This window comes from Jatropha curcas, chromosome 1 (genome assembly GCF_041381405.1).
Source record: "Jatropha curcas cultivar XTBG-Jc1 chromosome 1, XTBG_Jcur_1.0, whole genome shotgun sequence".
Lineage (NCBI taxonomy): Eukaryota > Viridiplantae > Streptophyta > Magnoliopsida > Malpighiales > Euphorbiaceae > Jatropha > Jatropha curcas.
The window spans coordinates 16,500,581-16,519,239 of NC_143151.1; positions in this window are offsets into that span (position 1 = coordinate 16,500,581).

An 18,659-nucleotide genomic window follows, 5' to 3' on the forward strand; every position below is an offset into this window, starting at 1 on the left:
TTAACCGGGCATTTAGCCTAAACTTATTTATTTAAGGCAGTTTATTTTCCTGAAGATGTCATGAATGCATTTATGCAGTTATAGAATTATTAGGAGTAGAAGAGAAGAATGTATAAAATGCTAAAATTAAATAGGCAGAGTTTAGTTCATGTACCTGATTTAATCGACGGCCACTTCTTAACTCCAGGTTAAGCTCCTCGTTAAGGGAATATTAATTAATTTAATTTTAAATGACCAAATAACACAGCAAGAAAATAATAAAGCTAAATAAAAATGCAGAAAAGCAGTAAAGAATCGCAAGGAGCGTAAGGGAGAAGGAGCGTCCGTCAACACAGACTGAGTGAGGAAAACAGAAGGCCCGGGGCCACTATTTATAGGCAAAAAACGGACTGTCTCGGCGGCTGGGCCGCCGGGGATCGGTGGCTCGGGCCGCTGTGGCCGACGGCTGGGCCGCCGGAGCTCGGCGGCTGGGCCACCGGAAGCCAGCGGCTTGGCCGCCGTGCCTGGTAGTTTTGCTAATTCTCGCTCCGGAGGTTTTTTCGGGAGCTCCGGACCTCCGAAAAAAATTCTGTGACCAGTTCTGCGATCCTCGCGACGTCCCGGACGTTTCAAGTACCATATCGGCATACTTTCGGTGAACTTTCAAAATGGCCTTTGGTTCGGTCGGCCTGTTTGCAGTCCCGGAAAATTGGCTCTTCGAGCCTCAAAATTTGGGTGTTCACAGCGGCCGAGCTCGGCGGTTGGGCCGCTGGCATTCGGCGGCCAGAGCCGCCGTGCCTGGTGGTTTTGCTATTTCTCGCTCCGGAGGCTTTTCCGGGAGCTCCGGACCTCCAAAAAAAATTCTGGGACTAGTTCCGCGATCCTCGCGACGTCCCGGACGTTTCAAGTACCATATTGGCATACTTTCGGTGAACTTCCAAAATGGCCTTTAGTCCGGTCGTACTGTTTGCAGTCCGGGAAAATTGGCTCTTCGAGCCTCAAAAATTGGGTATTCACAGGCGACTGCAGCCGCTGTCGCCAGCAGCTGCGGCCGCCACCGCCGCGGCCGGGAAAACTGGCTTTTTGAGCCTCAAAATTTGAGTATTCACAGTTGCCCCCCACTGGCTATCATAAAAAATGATTTATGAGAGCCAGTGGCTGTCTGAAGGAGCAAATTTTGAGGATGGGCAGAGGAGGAAAACCCTGCCGTGGGTTTTTTCTATGAAATGAAATGATCAAATGCATGGATTTATGTTTGTTACTTAAAGATGTTTTTGCCTCTTTGAGGACTTAAAAAGAAATTTTGCCTCTTAGAGGACTTGAAAAAGAGGTTTTCCCCTTAATGAGGGCTTGAAAAGAGATTTTGCCTCTTAGAGGACTTGGAAAGAGATTTTGCCTCTTAATGAGGGCTTGAAAAGAGATTTATTTTTTTCTTTGAGAACCAAGGGTCCACCTAAAGTCGAAATGATCCAATGGCTTGGTTTTGGATGAAAAATGGTTGGTTATTGGTTAGGGTTTCACCCTAGGTTTTATGTAAAAAAACTTAACCATTAACCGGGTTCTACCCTGGGTTTGTGTAAAAGAGATTGACGATGGTTGGGTTTCACCTTGGGTTGTGCATGTTGTTTTTTTTTAACACTTGCCCCTGAATCCGACTTGGAGGATTTTGCCCCCTGCTTGAGAGAATTGATGCCCTTATTAGATGAAATAGAATTTCTTCTTAATGAAAGACTAAAAATTCCGTGAGTACTTCTGTGATGGGAGAATGGTGAAGGTGCTTATCACTTCTTACCCCCAGAATGGTGCTGACCATGGAATACTTCAAGACATTGGCGTTGTACTTGTCCAACCGATTGAGGAATCAAAGAGAACAAAGCCACTTATATGACTCGAGGAAACGAACAATGTGGATGACATCGCTCGTCTGAAAGGATCGAAGAAACGATGGTCCGAGTGGAGATGAGGTATTAAAGAATTACCTCTCAATGATTATGTTTGACATTTTTTTAGGGTTGTTTTGGAAACCCCGGGGATTGAATTGACATTTTCCTCTGTCTCTTTTTTTTTCGAGGAATGACTCAAAGAATGACGCTTTCAAAACGAACCTTTTTTTGAGAATGACTCGATTTTTATGACTCGTTGTGGAATGACCACTGGTGATGGAGACTTGATTTTAGAGACTCGATTTAGAGACTCAAATTTTTCTTGTAGTGAATTTTGACTCGAAGGAATTCAGTGGTTCCTGGAAAAAATGATTTATATACTCCCGAGAAGAACTTTGAAAGCAATTTTTTCTTTTTGCCTTAACTTTTGCATAGTAGCCGCCCTTACGGGTTTTCGACTCTAGCAGGCTCTTTGCCCTAACTTTTGCCTAGACCGCCCTTTCGAGTTTTCAGCCTAGCGGGCTCAATTCTTGCCTGAAGCCGCCCTTTTGGGTTTTCAACTCCAGCTTTTATTTTTCTTTTCTTCTCTTTTTTTTATTATTTTTATTTTTTTATATTGGCAAAGAGAAAATGCTTTTTATGATGCAGACTTATATTTGTGACCGCGCCTTTGTGGCTGCCTACGTATCTCCAAGAACTCTTCGGGGGATGGGGAAAATCAGGTCTTTCGTAGTTCCTTCCGGGATGCGAACTTCGTGCTCGGCTGGTGCGGAATTCATCTCTGACTTGATGTTAGCGCGGAATTCCTTTCCGTCTTGGTGCAAAATTTATTTTCGACTTGCTATTGGGGCAAAATTCAATTTCGCCTTAATGCTGATCGTGGAATTCATTTCCGATTTGATTTATTCGGGATTCCTTCCCGACTTGATATTAATACAGAATTCATTTCTGACTTGATTTCTTTGCGGGATTTCTTCCTGGCTTGATGTCTTTGCGGGATTCCTTCCCGACTTGATGTTGATGCAGAATTCATTTCTGACTTGATTTCTTCGCGGGATACCTTCCCAGCTTGATGTCTTTGCAGGATTCCTTCCTGACTTGATGTCTTTACGGGATTCATTCCCGACTTTGATGATGTTGAATCAACTTATTGACTCGAGCTCGTATGATAGTGATGACCCTGGGCGAATCTGACTTTGTTGTTGTAGTGGTTTTACCACTGGCTGACTGAATACGACTTGTATTCACCACAAAGAGTTTTGAATACCCACATTGTGGTGGTAACTTGAGTGGCTTGAGTGTTGAAGAAGCTTTTATGCTTTGAGTTTGTGCCTTTGCCATGTTTGAATTCTTGAGGTTAATTTGATTCCTTTTCTTGAACTTTATCTTCCTCTGAATTTGAAACTTATTTCCTCAATGGTTCTCCTCTCCATAAGGAATTTTGAGGAGACTCTTCCTTTTCCTTGTTTTGAGAAATGATCCTTGTTTAGAAGGACACTTGTACTTGTGCCATGCCTGGCGCTTGATTTTCAAGGTGTTTATTGTCATCCAATTTGTGGAAATGACTGCTTTTTTTAACTTGCTTTTTCGAAATGTGAGCAGCCGCTTGGTCTTTGTCCTTATGGTTGAAATGATTTGTCATCTACCCTTGATGGGCTTGAATTTAACGGAGAGCTTACGGTTGACCCGTTTTTGACAACTTGATTTCCTGTAGCTTTGTCCTTGATTTCTTTCTTTTGTGCAGAAGTTCCTTTTGACCCATTTTTTTCTTTTGCTTTGTTTGCTTCCTTTTGCTTGCTTAGAAGCAGCCTCTCCATAAAGAATTTCGAGGCAACTTGATTCTGAGATGACTTGAGTAGTGTATGGATAGTTGCGACTTCGTGCAGACCCAACCCAATTCCAAACATAACTTCTTTATTCTGTCGCTTTTAAGCTCAAAATTCAGACACCTCTCTGCCGGAGCATCTTCCATTCCTGGGATTTCGGAGAAACCATTCTGGCCTTAACCCCTTCAATCGGCTTTGCCTCGGTACTGTTTGAAGTCTTGCGCACCCTTTGCTGGATCCTTTCCATGATTACCCTTCAAAACTTCCCCTTTGATGGTGCTTCTTAGGATGCCCCCAGCTTTGATTGATGCAGAGCAAATGAAAGGATGAATGCATTTTTCTTTGCCAATTTTTATTATTATTTTTTTTGTCATCATTTTTTTATTTTTTCAATTTTTATTATCTTTTTCGATTATTTTTTTTTTTGTGCTTTCACAGGAAAGGATAGGGAAAGAGTATAAACATGATTGGAACGTAAACTGATCCCTTTTTATTGATAAGACAAAATTTGTGTACAAAAGACACTTAGATTTACAAATTTGAATTGAATGAAAAAAAACTTGAATGGAAATGAAAATGAAAAGAAAAGCTAGACCCTAAAAGATAGACTCTAGGCGGACTGTGATGGACTAGGATTGGATTGACTGTAGTGACTTTGTTCCTCTCGATGCTTAAATCGATCAGACAGGTTGTTGTTAGTCTTGAACAATTCCTTTGTTCTTTTTGGAGGCTTGATCTCAACCTTCTCAGACACGAACTTCATTCATTTCTAAGAAAAGTTCGAAAGGATCGAACGATTCTTGTTCAGCAAATTTTTTTTGCATTAATCCCATGATTAGGCAAGGGATTGGTTGATGTTCAGCTTGCTCTTGGGGATGATGGACCCATTGTCAACCAGGTCTTGTAGATGGTTTTTCAAAGTCCAGCATGATTCTGCTTCTTGTACGAGTCTTCTTTGAGTTGACCCAACTGGATTAAGTCTTCCACCTTAGTTGCAGTCGCAATGAGCGATTGGAACGTAGGCAAGTACTGTGTTTGAAGCTGTGACTGGTAGACAGGCAGTAAATTCTTGATTATTATGTCAACTTGTTCCTGTTCAGAAGGTCGGTTGATCATTTGAGCAGCTTTGGCTCTCCACCTCGAAAGGAACGAGGAGAAAGACTCATTGTTCTTTTGTTTAGTGGTTTCCAGCTCCCTCCGGGTGACATCCACTTCGATATTATAATGGTACTGCGTGTTGAAAGCATTGCATATGTCCTCCCAATTCTTCATTTTGGAACGATCCAAGCTTACAAACCATCTTAATGCAGCACCAGTCAAAGATTGCTGAAACAACTGAGCAAGGAGCTCGCTGTTCAGGCCAAACGGGTTGAGGGCACCCACATACATTTTCAGGTGCATTTTGGGACAAGTGGTTCCGTCAAACTTATCCATGTTGGGTATTTTGAATTTTGTTGGCAGTCTCGCTTCGGGGAACAAGGACAAGGAGTCCATGTCCACCACTTCCTTGTGTGTTTTAAGGGCAGTGATTGACCTTTCCAAGAGTTCCAATTTTTCTCTCATTTTCTGAGCTTCCAGTTCAGAAGCAGTTCTGGAGGGCATGTCATCCAGGTTAAGGGTAGGGTTTGTCGGTTCAGCACCAGGTCCTTGATTGGAGGTAGCAGGTCCACTTCCCCCAGCGGAAGCCCCATTTCCATTACCACCACCTAGTTCAGCTATTAGGGCAGTCCTATGGGCAGCCAACGCCTCATTCATTCTAGCCTCCATTCTGGCTTCCAGTTGTTCAATGAGGTTTTGGATGTCAGAGAGTGATGCCATTGGTGCAGTCGGGGTTGTTGGACCTGTGGGTGAAAGCTCAGTTGGTGTTTCGGGTACAGGTGGTCTTTGGAGGGGTACTTGTGAAAGGACATAGTCAAAACGATTAGACTATCCTATATAAGGTGTTTCCATATGGTATGTGAGATAGTGTGAGGTAGGGTAGTGTATGGGTAAGGTATTTGGACTTGACCCTTGTGATGTAGGGTGGTATGACCAAACAATGTAGGGGAGTGTTGGTATGCTAGGATACCTAGGATAGGACCCAATGGGAGGTGATATGTAAGGTAGAGTGCTTAGGGCTGGACACCTCGACTTTTCGAAAGGCCCTAAGTTCTCAAAGAAAAATTTTTTTTTTAGGCCTTAGGGGCCAAAATGTGAATTTTTGGGCCTTAGGGGCCAAAATGGGAATTTTAGGGCCTTAGGGGCAAAATGTAATTTTTCAGGTCTTAGGGACCAAAATGTAATTTTTCAGCTTTGAAAAGGAATGTTTTTTTTTGTGAAGGTTGGGATGAATACATGAATGAGCACAACATCACAACATAGTTCATTTTAATGGAATGATTCAGCATCATTGGGTGCATATAATCCTAAAGGATAGGTCCTATAGGCTATGACACAAATAGAGAATTGGCTTATTCAGGGACCCTTGAACCTTGAGTATGGATATACCTAACTGTGAATACTCAAATTTTGAGGCTCAAAAAGCAAGTTTTCCCGGACTGTGAATAATAAAATTTTCTACAGTGAATCTGACTTTGCTATAGTAAATTTGACTTTGCTATAGTAAATTTGACTTTGCTACAGTAACTTTGACTTTGCTACAGCAACTGTGCAAACAGTCCGGCCGGACCGGAGGCCATTTTGGACATTTACTGGAAGTATGCCAATATGGTACTTAAAACGTCCGGAATTTCACGAGGATCGCAGAACCGGTCCCGGAATGATTTTTGGAGGTCGGAAACTCCCAAAAAAGCTCCCGGAGCGAGACATGGTGGCCACCACCAGCTACGACGGCTCCGGCCGCCGGACACGGCGGCAGCTGCCGCCCAGCCTGGGCGGCACCTGCCGCCCCACCGACTGGGCGGCACCTGCCGCCCTCCCAGGCGGCACCTGCCGCCCAGCATGGACGGCGCCCGCCCTGGGTCCGATTTTGGCCTATAAATAGGCCATTTTCAGCCTAATTTTGGTACACCTTGTCCGTTTTGACGGACGAATCCTTCTCCCTCTCACGCTCCTTGCGTTTTCTTTACCGCTTTTTGCATTTAATTTAATTTTTTATTGCATTTTTATTGTGATATTTGGACATTAAAATTAAACAAATTAAAATTAATTAATATTTCCTAAGCGAGGAGCTTAATCGGGAGTTAAGAAGCGGTCGTCGATTAAATCAGGTATGTAAACAAAACTCTGCCTATTTAATGTTAGCACTTCATGTATATTTCTCTTCTACTCTTAATAATTCTACAATTGCATAAATGCATCCACGTCATTATTTTTTGGTAAATAAACTGCTTTAATAAAAACAAACATGATTAAGTTTAACGCCCGATTAATTAATAATTGTGGTAGTTAAGCTTAAATCCGACAATATTGGCTAAAGACCCTAGTTAATTAATAACTACGGTTCAATCGCCTTATTTCGAATAAATCTGGCTTAAGTCCAATTAATCAATAATTGTGGCTAAAAGCTTTAATCAATCATGTTTAAACAGTAAATTGTGATTAAGCTCGAACGCCCGATTAATCGATAATCGTGGCATTAAAGCCTAAATCGCACATTTTGGCAAACTAATTGCCTAAAACAACACATTTTGGCCAAAGGCCTTAAAATCAACCATTTTGGCGACAAAAGCCTAAATCGCACATTTTGGCAAACTAATTGCCTAAAACAACACATTTTCGGCTCAAAGCCATAAAATCGACATTTTTGGCAAAATGCCTTAAAATGAACCAACTTTCGGCCAAAGGCCTAAAATCAACCATTTTAGCGACAAATCGCGTAAAATCGACATTTTTGACAAAATGCCTTTAAAATCAACCATTTTCGGCTCAAAGCCGTAAAACCGAACAATTTTGGCCAAAGGCCTAAAATCAACCATTTTAGCGACAAATCGCTTAAATCAACATTTTGGGCAAAACGCCATAAAATAAATCAATCATTTTGGCGACAATCGCCTAAAATCAATCATTTTGGCAATCTAATTGCCTAAATCAATCTTTTTGGCAAAATGCCTTAAAATCAATCAAAATCAACATTTTTGGCATCAAATGCCTAAAATCAAATCAATCAACTCTTTGGCAAAATGCCTAAACAAAAATCATGCACGAAGCATACACACAATCATGCACGAAGCATACACAAAATCATGCACGAAGCATACACAAAATCATGCACGAAGCATACACACAATCATGCACGAAGCATACACACAATCATGCACGAAGCATACACAAAATCATGCACAAAGCATACACACACTCATGCATTAAGCATACACCTTCAAAGCCCTTCAAAGAAGGCCTATCGAACTACGTTGACTTTGATCTTCCATTCAAACGGAAGTACGTAGGCACGTTAGGGATTTAACCCCGAGCGGCAAGTCAAAATCACTCAAACATTTCATTAATCCATCATTTACCGTGCAAAGCATTCATCCATCGGTTAGTTCATCAACATGACATAGTCTCGGGATCCACCTCGGGTTCGTAGATTGTGCCTTAATCATTGGGATAATTAATCTAGTAACTAGGTTAATTAAAATTGGAGTCACTCAGGGTTTTTTCCTAGTTTACCCTTAAATAATTAAACAAGGTGGCGACTCACACACATCACGTGCATTTCTTCTCATTCATCATATGCATCACATGCCTATGTGCTTTTGGGGAAGGGGTTCACAGTTTGGCGACTCTGCTGGGGATTTATGTAATCATTTTGCATAAAGCGGACTACGATTGTTGTGTAAACTAATCCGCCCTTCTTTAGGGTATTATTTTACAATGCTTTGTTTTGCAGGGTATCCTAGCACGAATCAAGTGTTCTTTCTTTAAGAATACTTGATGAGAAAATTTGAACTTAATTGAAAAATTTAATTAAGACATTAAAACTTGTTGATTTATTTGCACGATTGAGAATCTGTTTCTCCATTGCATAAAAAATGAACTTCAAATGAATTTCTTCTCTTCTGTTCAAACTTCTGAGTCTGGATAGCAAGTAGCGCTGATCGGCAGGTCTCTTTGATTATGCCGACGGACAGCCAAAGCGTCCTCCCTGTTACCGCAAACCATCTCTAATCCTTTTGGAGGTGGCCCATGAGTATGCGTACCGTTGGACCCACGCGAAACTCTTTGTTTCACATGTGGTTAGGTATATCCTTACTCAAGGTTCAAGGGTCCCTTAATAAGCCAATTCTCTATTTGTGTCATAGCCTATAGAACCTATCCTTTAGGACTGTATGCACCTGATGATGCTGAATCATTCCATTAAAAATGAATTATGTTGTGATGCTGTGTGCATTCACGCATTCATCCCATACTTCACGCATAAAAAAAAAAAATTTTTCCATTTCAAAGTTGGAAAGTCACATTTTGGTCCCTGAAACCTGAAAATTCACATTTTTGGTCCCTAAGACCTGAAAACTTACATCTTTGTCCCTAAGACCTAGAAAATCACATTTTGGTCCTAAAATTTCCGATTTGGTCACAAAGGCCCAAAAATTCCCTATTTGGCCCCAAAGGCCCAAAAATTCCCAAATTTGGCCCATAAGGCCCAAAAATTCAAATCTCGGCCCGTAAGGCCCAAAAATTCAAATCTCGGCCCGTAAGGCCCAAAAATTCAAATCTCGGGCCGTAAGGCCCAAAAATTCCTAATTTGGCCCGTAAGGCCCAAAAATTCCTAATTTGGCCCCTAAGGCCCAAAAATTCCCGATTTGGCCCCAAAGGCCCAAAAATTCCCAAATTTGGCCCATAAGGCCCAAAAATTCAAATCTCAGCCCGTAAGGCCCAAAAATTCAAATCTCGGCCCGTAAGGCCCAAAAATTCCCAAATTTGGCCCATAAGGCCCAAAAATTCAAATCTCGGCCCGTAAGGCCCAAAAATTCAAATCTCGGCCCGTAAGGCCCAAAAATTCCTAATTTGGCCCGTAAGGCCCAAAAATTCCCGATTTGGCCCCAAAGGCCCAAAAATTCCCAAATTTGGCCCATAAGGCCCAAAAATTCAAATCTCGGCCCGTAAGGCCCAAAAATTCAAATCTCGGCCCGTAAGGCCCAAAAATTCCTAATTTGGCCCGTAAGGCCCAAAAATTCCTAATTTGGCCCCTAAGGCCCAAAAAATTCCCGATTTGGCCCCAAAGGCCCAAAAATTCCCGATTTGGCCCCTAAGGCCCAAAAATTCCCGATTTGGCCCCAAAGGCCCAAAAATTCCCAAATTTGGCCCATAAGGCCCAAAAATTCAAATCTCGGCCCATAAGGCCCAAAAATTCAAATCTCGGCCCGTAAGGCCCAAAAATTCAAATCTCGGCTCGTAAGGCCCAAAAATTCCTAATTTGGCCCGTAAGGCCCAAAAATTCCTAATTTGGCCCCTAAGGCCCAAAAATTCCCGATTTGGCCCCAAAGGCCCAAAAATTCCCAAATTTGGCCCATAAGGCCCAAAAATTCAAATCTCGGCCCGTAAGGCCCAAAAATTCAAATCTCGGCCCGTAAGGCCCAAAAATTCAAATCTCGGCCCGTAAGACCCCAAAAAAATTCAAATCTCGGCCTGTAAGGCCCAAAAATTCAAATCTCGGCCCGTAAGGCCCACAAATTCAAATCTCGGCCCGTAAGGCCCAAAAATTCCTAATTTGGCCTCTAAGGCCCAAAAAATTCCTAATTTGGCCCCAAAGGCCCAAAAATTCCCGATTTGGCCCCTAAGGCCCAAAAATTCCCGATTTGGCCAAAAAGGCCCAGAAGTTCACATTTTGGCCCCTAAGGCCCAAAAAAATTCTCAATTTGGCCCCTAAGGCTCAAAAAAAAAAATAATAAATAAATAAAAAATAAAAAATAAAAAAAAAACTCACATTTTGGCCTCAAAGGCCCAAAAGTTCACATTTTGGCCCCTAAGGCCTCAAAGTTCACATTTTGGCCCCTAAGGCCTAAAAAATTCCCAATTTGGCCTCTAAGGCCCAAAAATTCGCCACTTGGCCCCAAAGGGCCAAATATTCACATTCTGGCCCCTAAGGCCCTAAAACTCACATTTTGGCCTCAAAGGCCCAAAAATTCACATTTTGGCCCCTAAGGCCCAAAAAAAAAAAAATTTTCTTTGAGAACTTAGGACCTTTCGAAAAGTCGAGGTGTCCAGCCCTAAGCACTCTACCTAACATACCACCCCACATCACAAGGGTCAAGTCCAAATACTTTACCCATACACTACCCTACCTCACACTATCTCACATACCATATGGAAACACCTTATATAGGATAGTCTAATCGTTTTGACTATGTCCTTTCTCAGGTACCCCTCCAAAGACCACCTGTACTCGAAACACCAACTGAGCTTTCACCCACAGGTCCAACAACCCCGACTGCACCAATGGCATCACTCTCTGACATCCAAAACCTCATTGAACAACTGGAAGCCAGAATGGAGGCTAGAATGAATGAGGCATTGGCTGCCTAGAGGACTGCCATAATAGCTGAACTAGGTGGTGGTAATGGAAATGGGGCTTCCGCCGGGGGAAGTGGACCTTCTGCCTCCAATTAGGGACCTGCTGCAGAACCGACAAACCCTACCCTTAACTTGGATGATATGCCCTCTGGAACTGCTTCTGAGCTGGAAGCTCAGAAAATGAGAGAAAAATTAGAACTGTTGGAAAGGTCTATTACTGCCCTCAAGACACATAAGGAAGTGGTGGACATGGACTCCTTGTCTTTGTTCCCCGAAGCGAGACTGCCAACAAAATTCAAAATGCCCAACATGGATAAGTTTGACGGAACCACTTGTCCCAAAACGCACCTGAAAATGTATGTGGGTGCCCTCAACCCCTTTGGCCTGAACAGCGAGCTCCTTGCTCAGTTGTTTCAACAATCTTTGACTGGTGCTGCATTAAGATGGTTTGTAAGCTTGGATCGTTCCAAAATGAAGAATTGGGAGGACATATGCAATGCTTTCAACATGCAGTACCATTATAATATCGAAGTGGATGTTACCCGGAGGGAGCTGGAAACCACTAAACAAAAGGACAATGAGCCCTTCTCCTCGTTCCTTTCGAGGTGGAGAGCCAAAGCTGCTCAAATGATCAACCGACCCTCTGAACAGGAACAAGTTGACATAATAATCAAGAATTTACTGCCTGTCTACCAGTCACAGCTTCAAACACAGTACTTGCCTACGTTCCAATCGCTCATTGCGACTGCAACTAAGGTGGAAGATTTAATCCAGTTGGGTAAGCTCAAAGAAGACTCATACAAGAAGCAGAATCATGCTGGGTCTAGTGAGACAAATGAAATAGCCAGTATAATCCCCACGAATCCTTTACGTGTTGGGAATTTGGGAAACAATCAGCCAAGGAGGCAATATACTGATCTCGACATGCCAATCCTTTTGGTATTCCGAGAAGCAATGAAAGCAAATTTACTGAAGCCCTTAGAAGCAAGGCCATTACCAAACCCCCTGCCCCGGAATTTCAAAGCCAATGAATACTGTGAGTACCATCAAGGACATGGGCATAAGACCGAATCATGCTGGACTTTGAAAAACCGTCTACAAGACCTGGTTGACAATGGGTCTATTATCCCCAAGAGCAAGCTGAATAACAACCAATCCCTTGCCTAACCATGGGATTAATGCAAAAAAAAAATTGCTAAACAAGAATCGTTCGATCCTTTCGAACTTTTCTTAGAAATGAATGAAATTTCTGTCTGAGAAGGTTGAGATCAAACCTCCAAAAGAACAAAAGAATTGTTCAAGACCAACAACAACATGTCTGATTGATTGAAGCATCAAGAAGAACAAAGTCACTACAGTCAATCCGATCCTAGTCCATCATAGTCCACCTAGAGTCTATCTTTTAGGGCCTAGTTTCTTTTTTCTTTTCATTTTCATTTCCATTCAAGTTTTCATTCAATTCAAATTTGTAAATCTAAGTGTCTTTTGTACACAAATTTTGTCTTATCAATAAAAAAGGGATCAGTTTACATTCCAATCATGTTTATACTCTCTCTCTATCTTTTCCTGTGAAAGCACAAAAAAAAAATAATAATAATAATAATAAAAAAAAATAATGAAAAAAAAAATGATGATAAAAAAAAAAGATAATGAAATTTGGCAAAGAAAAATGCATTCATCCATTCATTTGCTCTGCATCAATCAAAGCTGGGGGCATCTTAAGAAGCACCATCAAAGGGGAAGTTTTGAAGGGTAATCATGGAAAGGATCCAGCAAAGGGTACGCAAGACTTCAAACAGTACCGAGACAAAGCCGATTGAAGGGGTTAGGGCCAGAATGGTTTCTCCGAAAACCCAAGAATGGAAGATGCTACGACAGAGAGGTGTCTGAATTTTGAGCTTAAAAGCGACAGAATAAAGACGTTATGTTTGGAATTGGATTGGGCCTGCACGAAGTCGCAATACTATCCATACACTACTCAAGTTATCTCAGAATCAAGTTGCCTCGAAATTCTTTATGGAGAGGCTGCTTCTAAGCAAGAAAAAGGAAAAAAAAGGGTCAAAAGGAACCTCTGCACAAAAGAAAGAAATCAAGGATAAAGTTACAGGAAATCAAGTTGCCAAAAACGAGTCAACTGCAAGTTCTCCGTTAAATTCAAGCCCATCAAGGGTAGAGGACAAATCATTTCAGCCATAAGGACAAAGACCAAGCGGCTGCTCACATTTTGAAAAAGCAAGTTAAAAGTAGTCATTTCCACAAATTGGATGACAACAAACACCTTGAAAATCAAGCGCCAAGTATGGCACAAATACAAGTGTCCTTAATAAACAAGGACCATTTCTCAAAACAAGGAAAAGGAAGAGTCTCCTCAAAATTCCTTATGGAGAGGAGAACCATTGAGGAAATAAGTTTCAAATTCAGAGGAAGATAAAGTTCAAGAAAAGGAATCAAATTAACCTCAAGAATTCAAACATGGCGAAGCCACAAACTCAAAGCATAAAAGCTTCTTCAAGCTAATCAAGTTACCACCACAATGTGGGTATTCAAAACTCTTTGTGATGAATACAAGTCATATTTCAGTCAACCAGTGGTAAAACCACTACAACAACAAAGTCAGATTCGCCTAGAGCTCGAGTCAATAAGTTGATTCAACAATCCAGTCGGGAATGAATCCCGCAAAAACATCAAGTCGGGAAAGAATCCCGCAAAGACATCAAGCCGGGAAGGAATCCCGTGAAGAAATCAAGTCAGAAATGAACTCTGCATCAACATCAAGTCGGGAAGGAATCCCGCAATGACATCCAGTCGGGAAGGAATCCCGCAAGGACATCAAGCCGGGAAGGAATCCCGTGAAGAAATCAAGTCAGAAATGAACTCTGCATCAACATCCAGTCGGGAAGGAATCCCACAAACGACATCAAGCCGGGAAGGAATCCCGTGAAGAAATCAAGTCAGAAATGAACTCTGCATCAACGTCAAGTCAGGAAGGGAATCCTGCAAAGACATCAAGCCGGGAAGGAATCCCGCGAAGACATCAAGCCGGGAAGGAATCCTGCGAAGAAATCAAAACAGAAATGAATTCTGCATCAACATCCAGCCGGGAAGGACTCCCGCAAAGACATCAAGCCAGGAAGGAATCCTGAAGAAATCAAATCGGAAATGAATTCCACAATCAGCATTAAGTCGGAATTGAATTTTGCCCCAACAGCAAGTCATTCCGCACCAAGTCGGAAATAAATTCCGCACCAAGACGGAAAGGAATTTCGCACTAACATCAAGTCGGAGATGAATTCCGCACCAACCGAGCACGAAGTTCGCATCCCAGAAGGAACTACGAAAGACCTGATTCTCCCCATCCCCCGAAGAGTTCTTGGAGATACGTAGGCAGCCACAAAGGCGCGGTCACAAACATAAGTTTGCATCATAAAAAGCATTTTCTCTTTGCCAATATAAAAAAATATATAAAAAAAAAGAGAAGAAAAGAAAAATAAAAGCTGGAGTTGAAAACCCGAAAGGGCGGCTTCAGGCAAGAATTGAGCCCGCTAGGCTGAAAACCCGAAAGGGCGGTCTAGGCAAAAGTTAGGGCAAAGAGCCTGCTAGGGTCGAAAACCCGAAAGGGTGGCTACTAGGTAAAAAAAAAAAAAAAAAAAAAAAGTGCTTTCAAAGGTCTCCTTAGGAGTATATAAATCATTTTTTCCAGGAATCACTGAGTTCCTTCGAGTCAAATTTCACTACAAGAAAAATTTGAGTCTCTAAATCGAGTCTCCAATGAGTCAAGTCTCCATCACCAGTGGTCATTCCACAACGAGTCACAAAAATCGAGTCACTCTCAAAAGTTCGTCACTATTTGAGTCATTCCAAGAGACAGAGAAAGGAAAATGTCAATTCAATCCCCGGGGTTTCCAAAATAACCCTAAAAATGTCAAACATAATCGTTGAGAGGTAATTCTTTAATACCTCGTCTCCACTCGGACCATCGTTTCTTCGATCATTTCAGACGAGCGATGTCATCAACATTGTCTGTTTCCTCGAGTCATATAAGTGGCTTTGTTCTCTTTGATTCCTCAATCGATTGGATAAGTACAACACCAATGTTTTGAAGTATTCCATGGTCAGCACCATTCTGGGGGCAAGAAGTGATAAGAACCTTCACCATTCTCCCATCACAGAAGTAATCACAGAATTTCTAGTCTTTCATTAAGAAGAAATTCTATTTCAGCTAATAAAGGCATCAAACAGGGGGCGAAATCCTCCAAGTCGGATTCAGGGGCAAGTGTTAACATACACAACCCAGAGTGAAACCCAACTATTGTCAACCTCTTTTTACATAAAACCTAGGGTGAAACCCTAACCAATAGCCAACCATTTTTCATCCAAAACCAAGCCATTTGATCATTTCGACTTTAAGTGGACCCTTGGTTCTCAAAGAAAAAACAAAAATAAAACAAAACATCTTTTCAAGTCCTCTAAGAGGCAAAATCTCTTTTCAAGCCCTCATTAAGAGGCAAAACATTTTTTCAAGTCCTCTAAGAGGCAACATCCTCAAAATTTGCGTTTCAGACAACCACCGACTCCCATAAATCATTTTTATGGTCGGCGGTGGGGGGCAATTGTGAATACTCAAATTTTGAGGCTCAAAAAGCAAGTTTTCCCGGACTGTGAATAATAAAATTTTCTACAGTGAATCTGACTTTGCTATAGTAAATTTGACTTTGCTATAGTAAATTTGACTTTGCTACAGTAACTTTGACTTTGCTACAGCAACTGTGCAAACAGTCCGGCCGGACCGGAGGCCATTTTGGACATTTACTGGAAGTATGCCAATATGGTACTTAAAACGTCCGGAATTTCACGAGGATCGCAGAACCGGTCTCGGAATGATTTTTGGAGGTCGGAAACTCCCAAAAAAGCTCCCGGAGCGAGACATGGTGGCCACCACCAGCTACGACGGCTCCGGCCGCCGGACACGGCGGCAGCTGCCGCCCAGCCTGGGCGGCACCTGCCGCCCCACCGACTGGGCGGCACCTGCCGCCCTCCCAGGCGGCGCCTGTCGCCCCACCGACAGGGCGGCAGCTGCCGCCCTCCCGGGCGGCACCTGCCGCCCAGCCAGGCGGCACCTGCCGCCAAGCCTCCTGGGCGGCAGCTGCCGCCCTGGGTCCGATTTTGGCCTATAAATAGGCCATTTTCAGCCTAATTTTGGTACACCTTGTCCGTTTTGACGGACGAATCCTTCTCCCTCTCACGCTCCTTGCGTTTTCTTTACCGCTTTTTGCATTTAATTTAATTTTTTATTGCATTTTTATTGTGATATTTGGACATTAAAATTAAACAAATTAAAATTAATTAATATTTCCTAAGCGAGGAGCTTAATCGGGAGTTAAGAAGCGGTCGTCGATTAAATCAGGTATGTAAACAAAACTCTGCCTATTTAATGTTAGCACTTCATGTATATTTCTCTTCTACTCTTAATAATTCTACAATTGCATAAATGCATCCACGTCATTATTTTTTGGTAAATAAACTGCTTTAATAAAAACAAACATGATTAAGCTTAACGCCCGATTAATTAATAATTGTGGTAGTTAAGCTTAAATCCGACAATATTGGCTAAAGACCCTAGTTAATTAATAACTACGGTTCAATCGCCTTATTTCGAATAAATCTGGCTTAAGTCCAATTAATCAATAATTGTGGCTAAAAGCTTTAATCAATCATGTTTAAACAGTAAATTGTGATTAAGCTCGAACGCCCGATTAATCGATAATCGTGGCATTAAAGCCTAAATCGCACATTTTGGCAAACTAATTGCCTAAAACAACACATTTTGGCCAAAGGCCTTAAAATCAACCATTTTGGCGACAAAAGCCTAAATCGCACATTTTGGCAAACTAATTGCCTAAAACAACACATTTTCGGCTCAAAGCCATAAAATCGACATTTTTGGCAAAATGCCTTAAAATGAACCAACTTTCGGCCAAAGGCCTAAAATCAACCATTTTAGCGACAAATCGCGTAAAATCGACATTTTTGACAAAATGCCTTTAAAATCAACCATTTTCGGCTCAAAGCCGTAAAACCGAACAATTTTGGCCAAAGGCCTAAAATCAACCATTTTAGCGACAAATCGCTTAAATCAACATTTTGGGCAAAACGCCATAAAATAAATCAATCATTTTGGCGACAATCGCCTAAAATCAATCATTTTGGCAATCTAATTGCCTAAATCAATCTTTTTGGCAAAATGCCTTAAAATCAATCAAAATCAACATTTTTGGCATCAAATGCCTAAAATCAAATCAATCAACTCTTTGGCAAAATGCCTAAACAAAAATCATGCACGAAGCATACACACAATCATGCACGAAGCATACACAAAATCATGCACGAAGCATACACAAAATCATGCACGAAGCATACACACAATCATGCACGAAGCATACACAAAATCATGCATAAAGCATACACACAAAATGCACAAAGCATACACAAAATCATGCACAAAGCATACACACACTCATGCATTAAGCATACACCTTCAAAGCCCTTCAAAGAAGGCCTATCGAACTACGTTGACTTTGATCTTCCATTCAAACGGAAGTACGTAGGCACGTTAGGGATTTAACCCTGAGCGGCAAGTAAAAATCACTCAAACATTTCATTAATCCATCATTTACCGTGCAAAGCATTCATCCATCGGTTAGTTCATCAACATGACATAGTCTCGGGATCCACCTCGGGTTCGTAGATTGTGCCTTAATCATTGGGATAATTAATCTAGTAACTAGGTTAATTAAAATTGGAGTCACTCAGGGTTTTTTCCTAGTTTACCCTTAAATAATTAAACAAGGTGGCGACTCACACACATCACGTGCATTTCTTCTCATTCATCATATGCATCACATGCCTATGTGCTTTTGGGGAAGGGGTTCACACTAACCACATGTGAAACAAAGAGTTTCGCGTGGGTCCAACAGTATGCATACTCATGGGCCACCTCCAAAAGGATTAGGGATGGTTTGCGGTAACAGGGAGGACGCTTTGGCTGTCCGTCGACATAATCAAAGAGACCTGCCGATCAGCGCTACTTGCTATCCAGACTCAGAAGTTTGAACAGAGAGAGAAGAAATTCATTTGAAATTCATTTTTTTTATGCAATGGAGAAAAGGATTCTCAATTGTGCAAATAAATCAACAAATTAAAAATGTTTTAATTTAGTTGTACAATCAAGTTCAAATTCTCCTTATCCCGTATTCTTAAAGAAAGAATACTGGATTTTTTTCTGTTGGGGTACCCTGCAAAACAAAGCATAGTAAATAATACCCTAAAGAAGGGCGGATTAGTTTATACAACAATTGTAGTCCACTTTATGCAAAATGATTACATAATTCCCCAGTGAAGTCGCCAAACTGTGAACCCCTCCCCAAAACATCATATGCATGTGGATGCATGGGTAGAAATGCACGTGAATGTATGAGTCGCCACCTTGTTTAATTATTTTAGTGTAAACTAGGAAAAA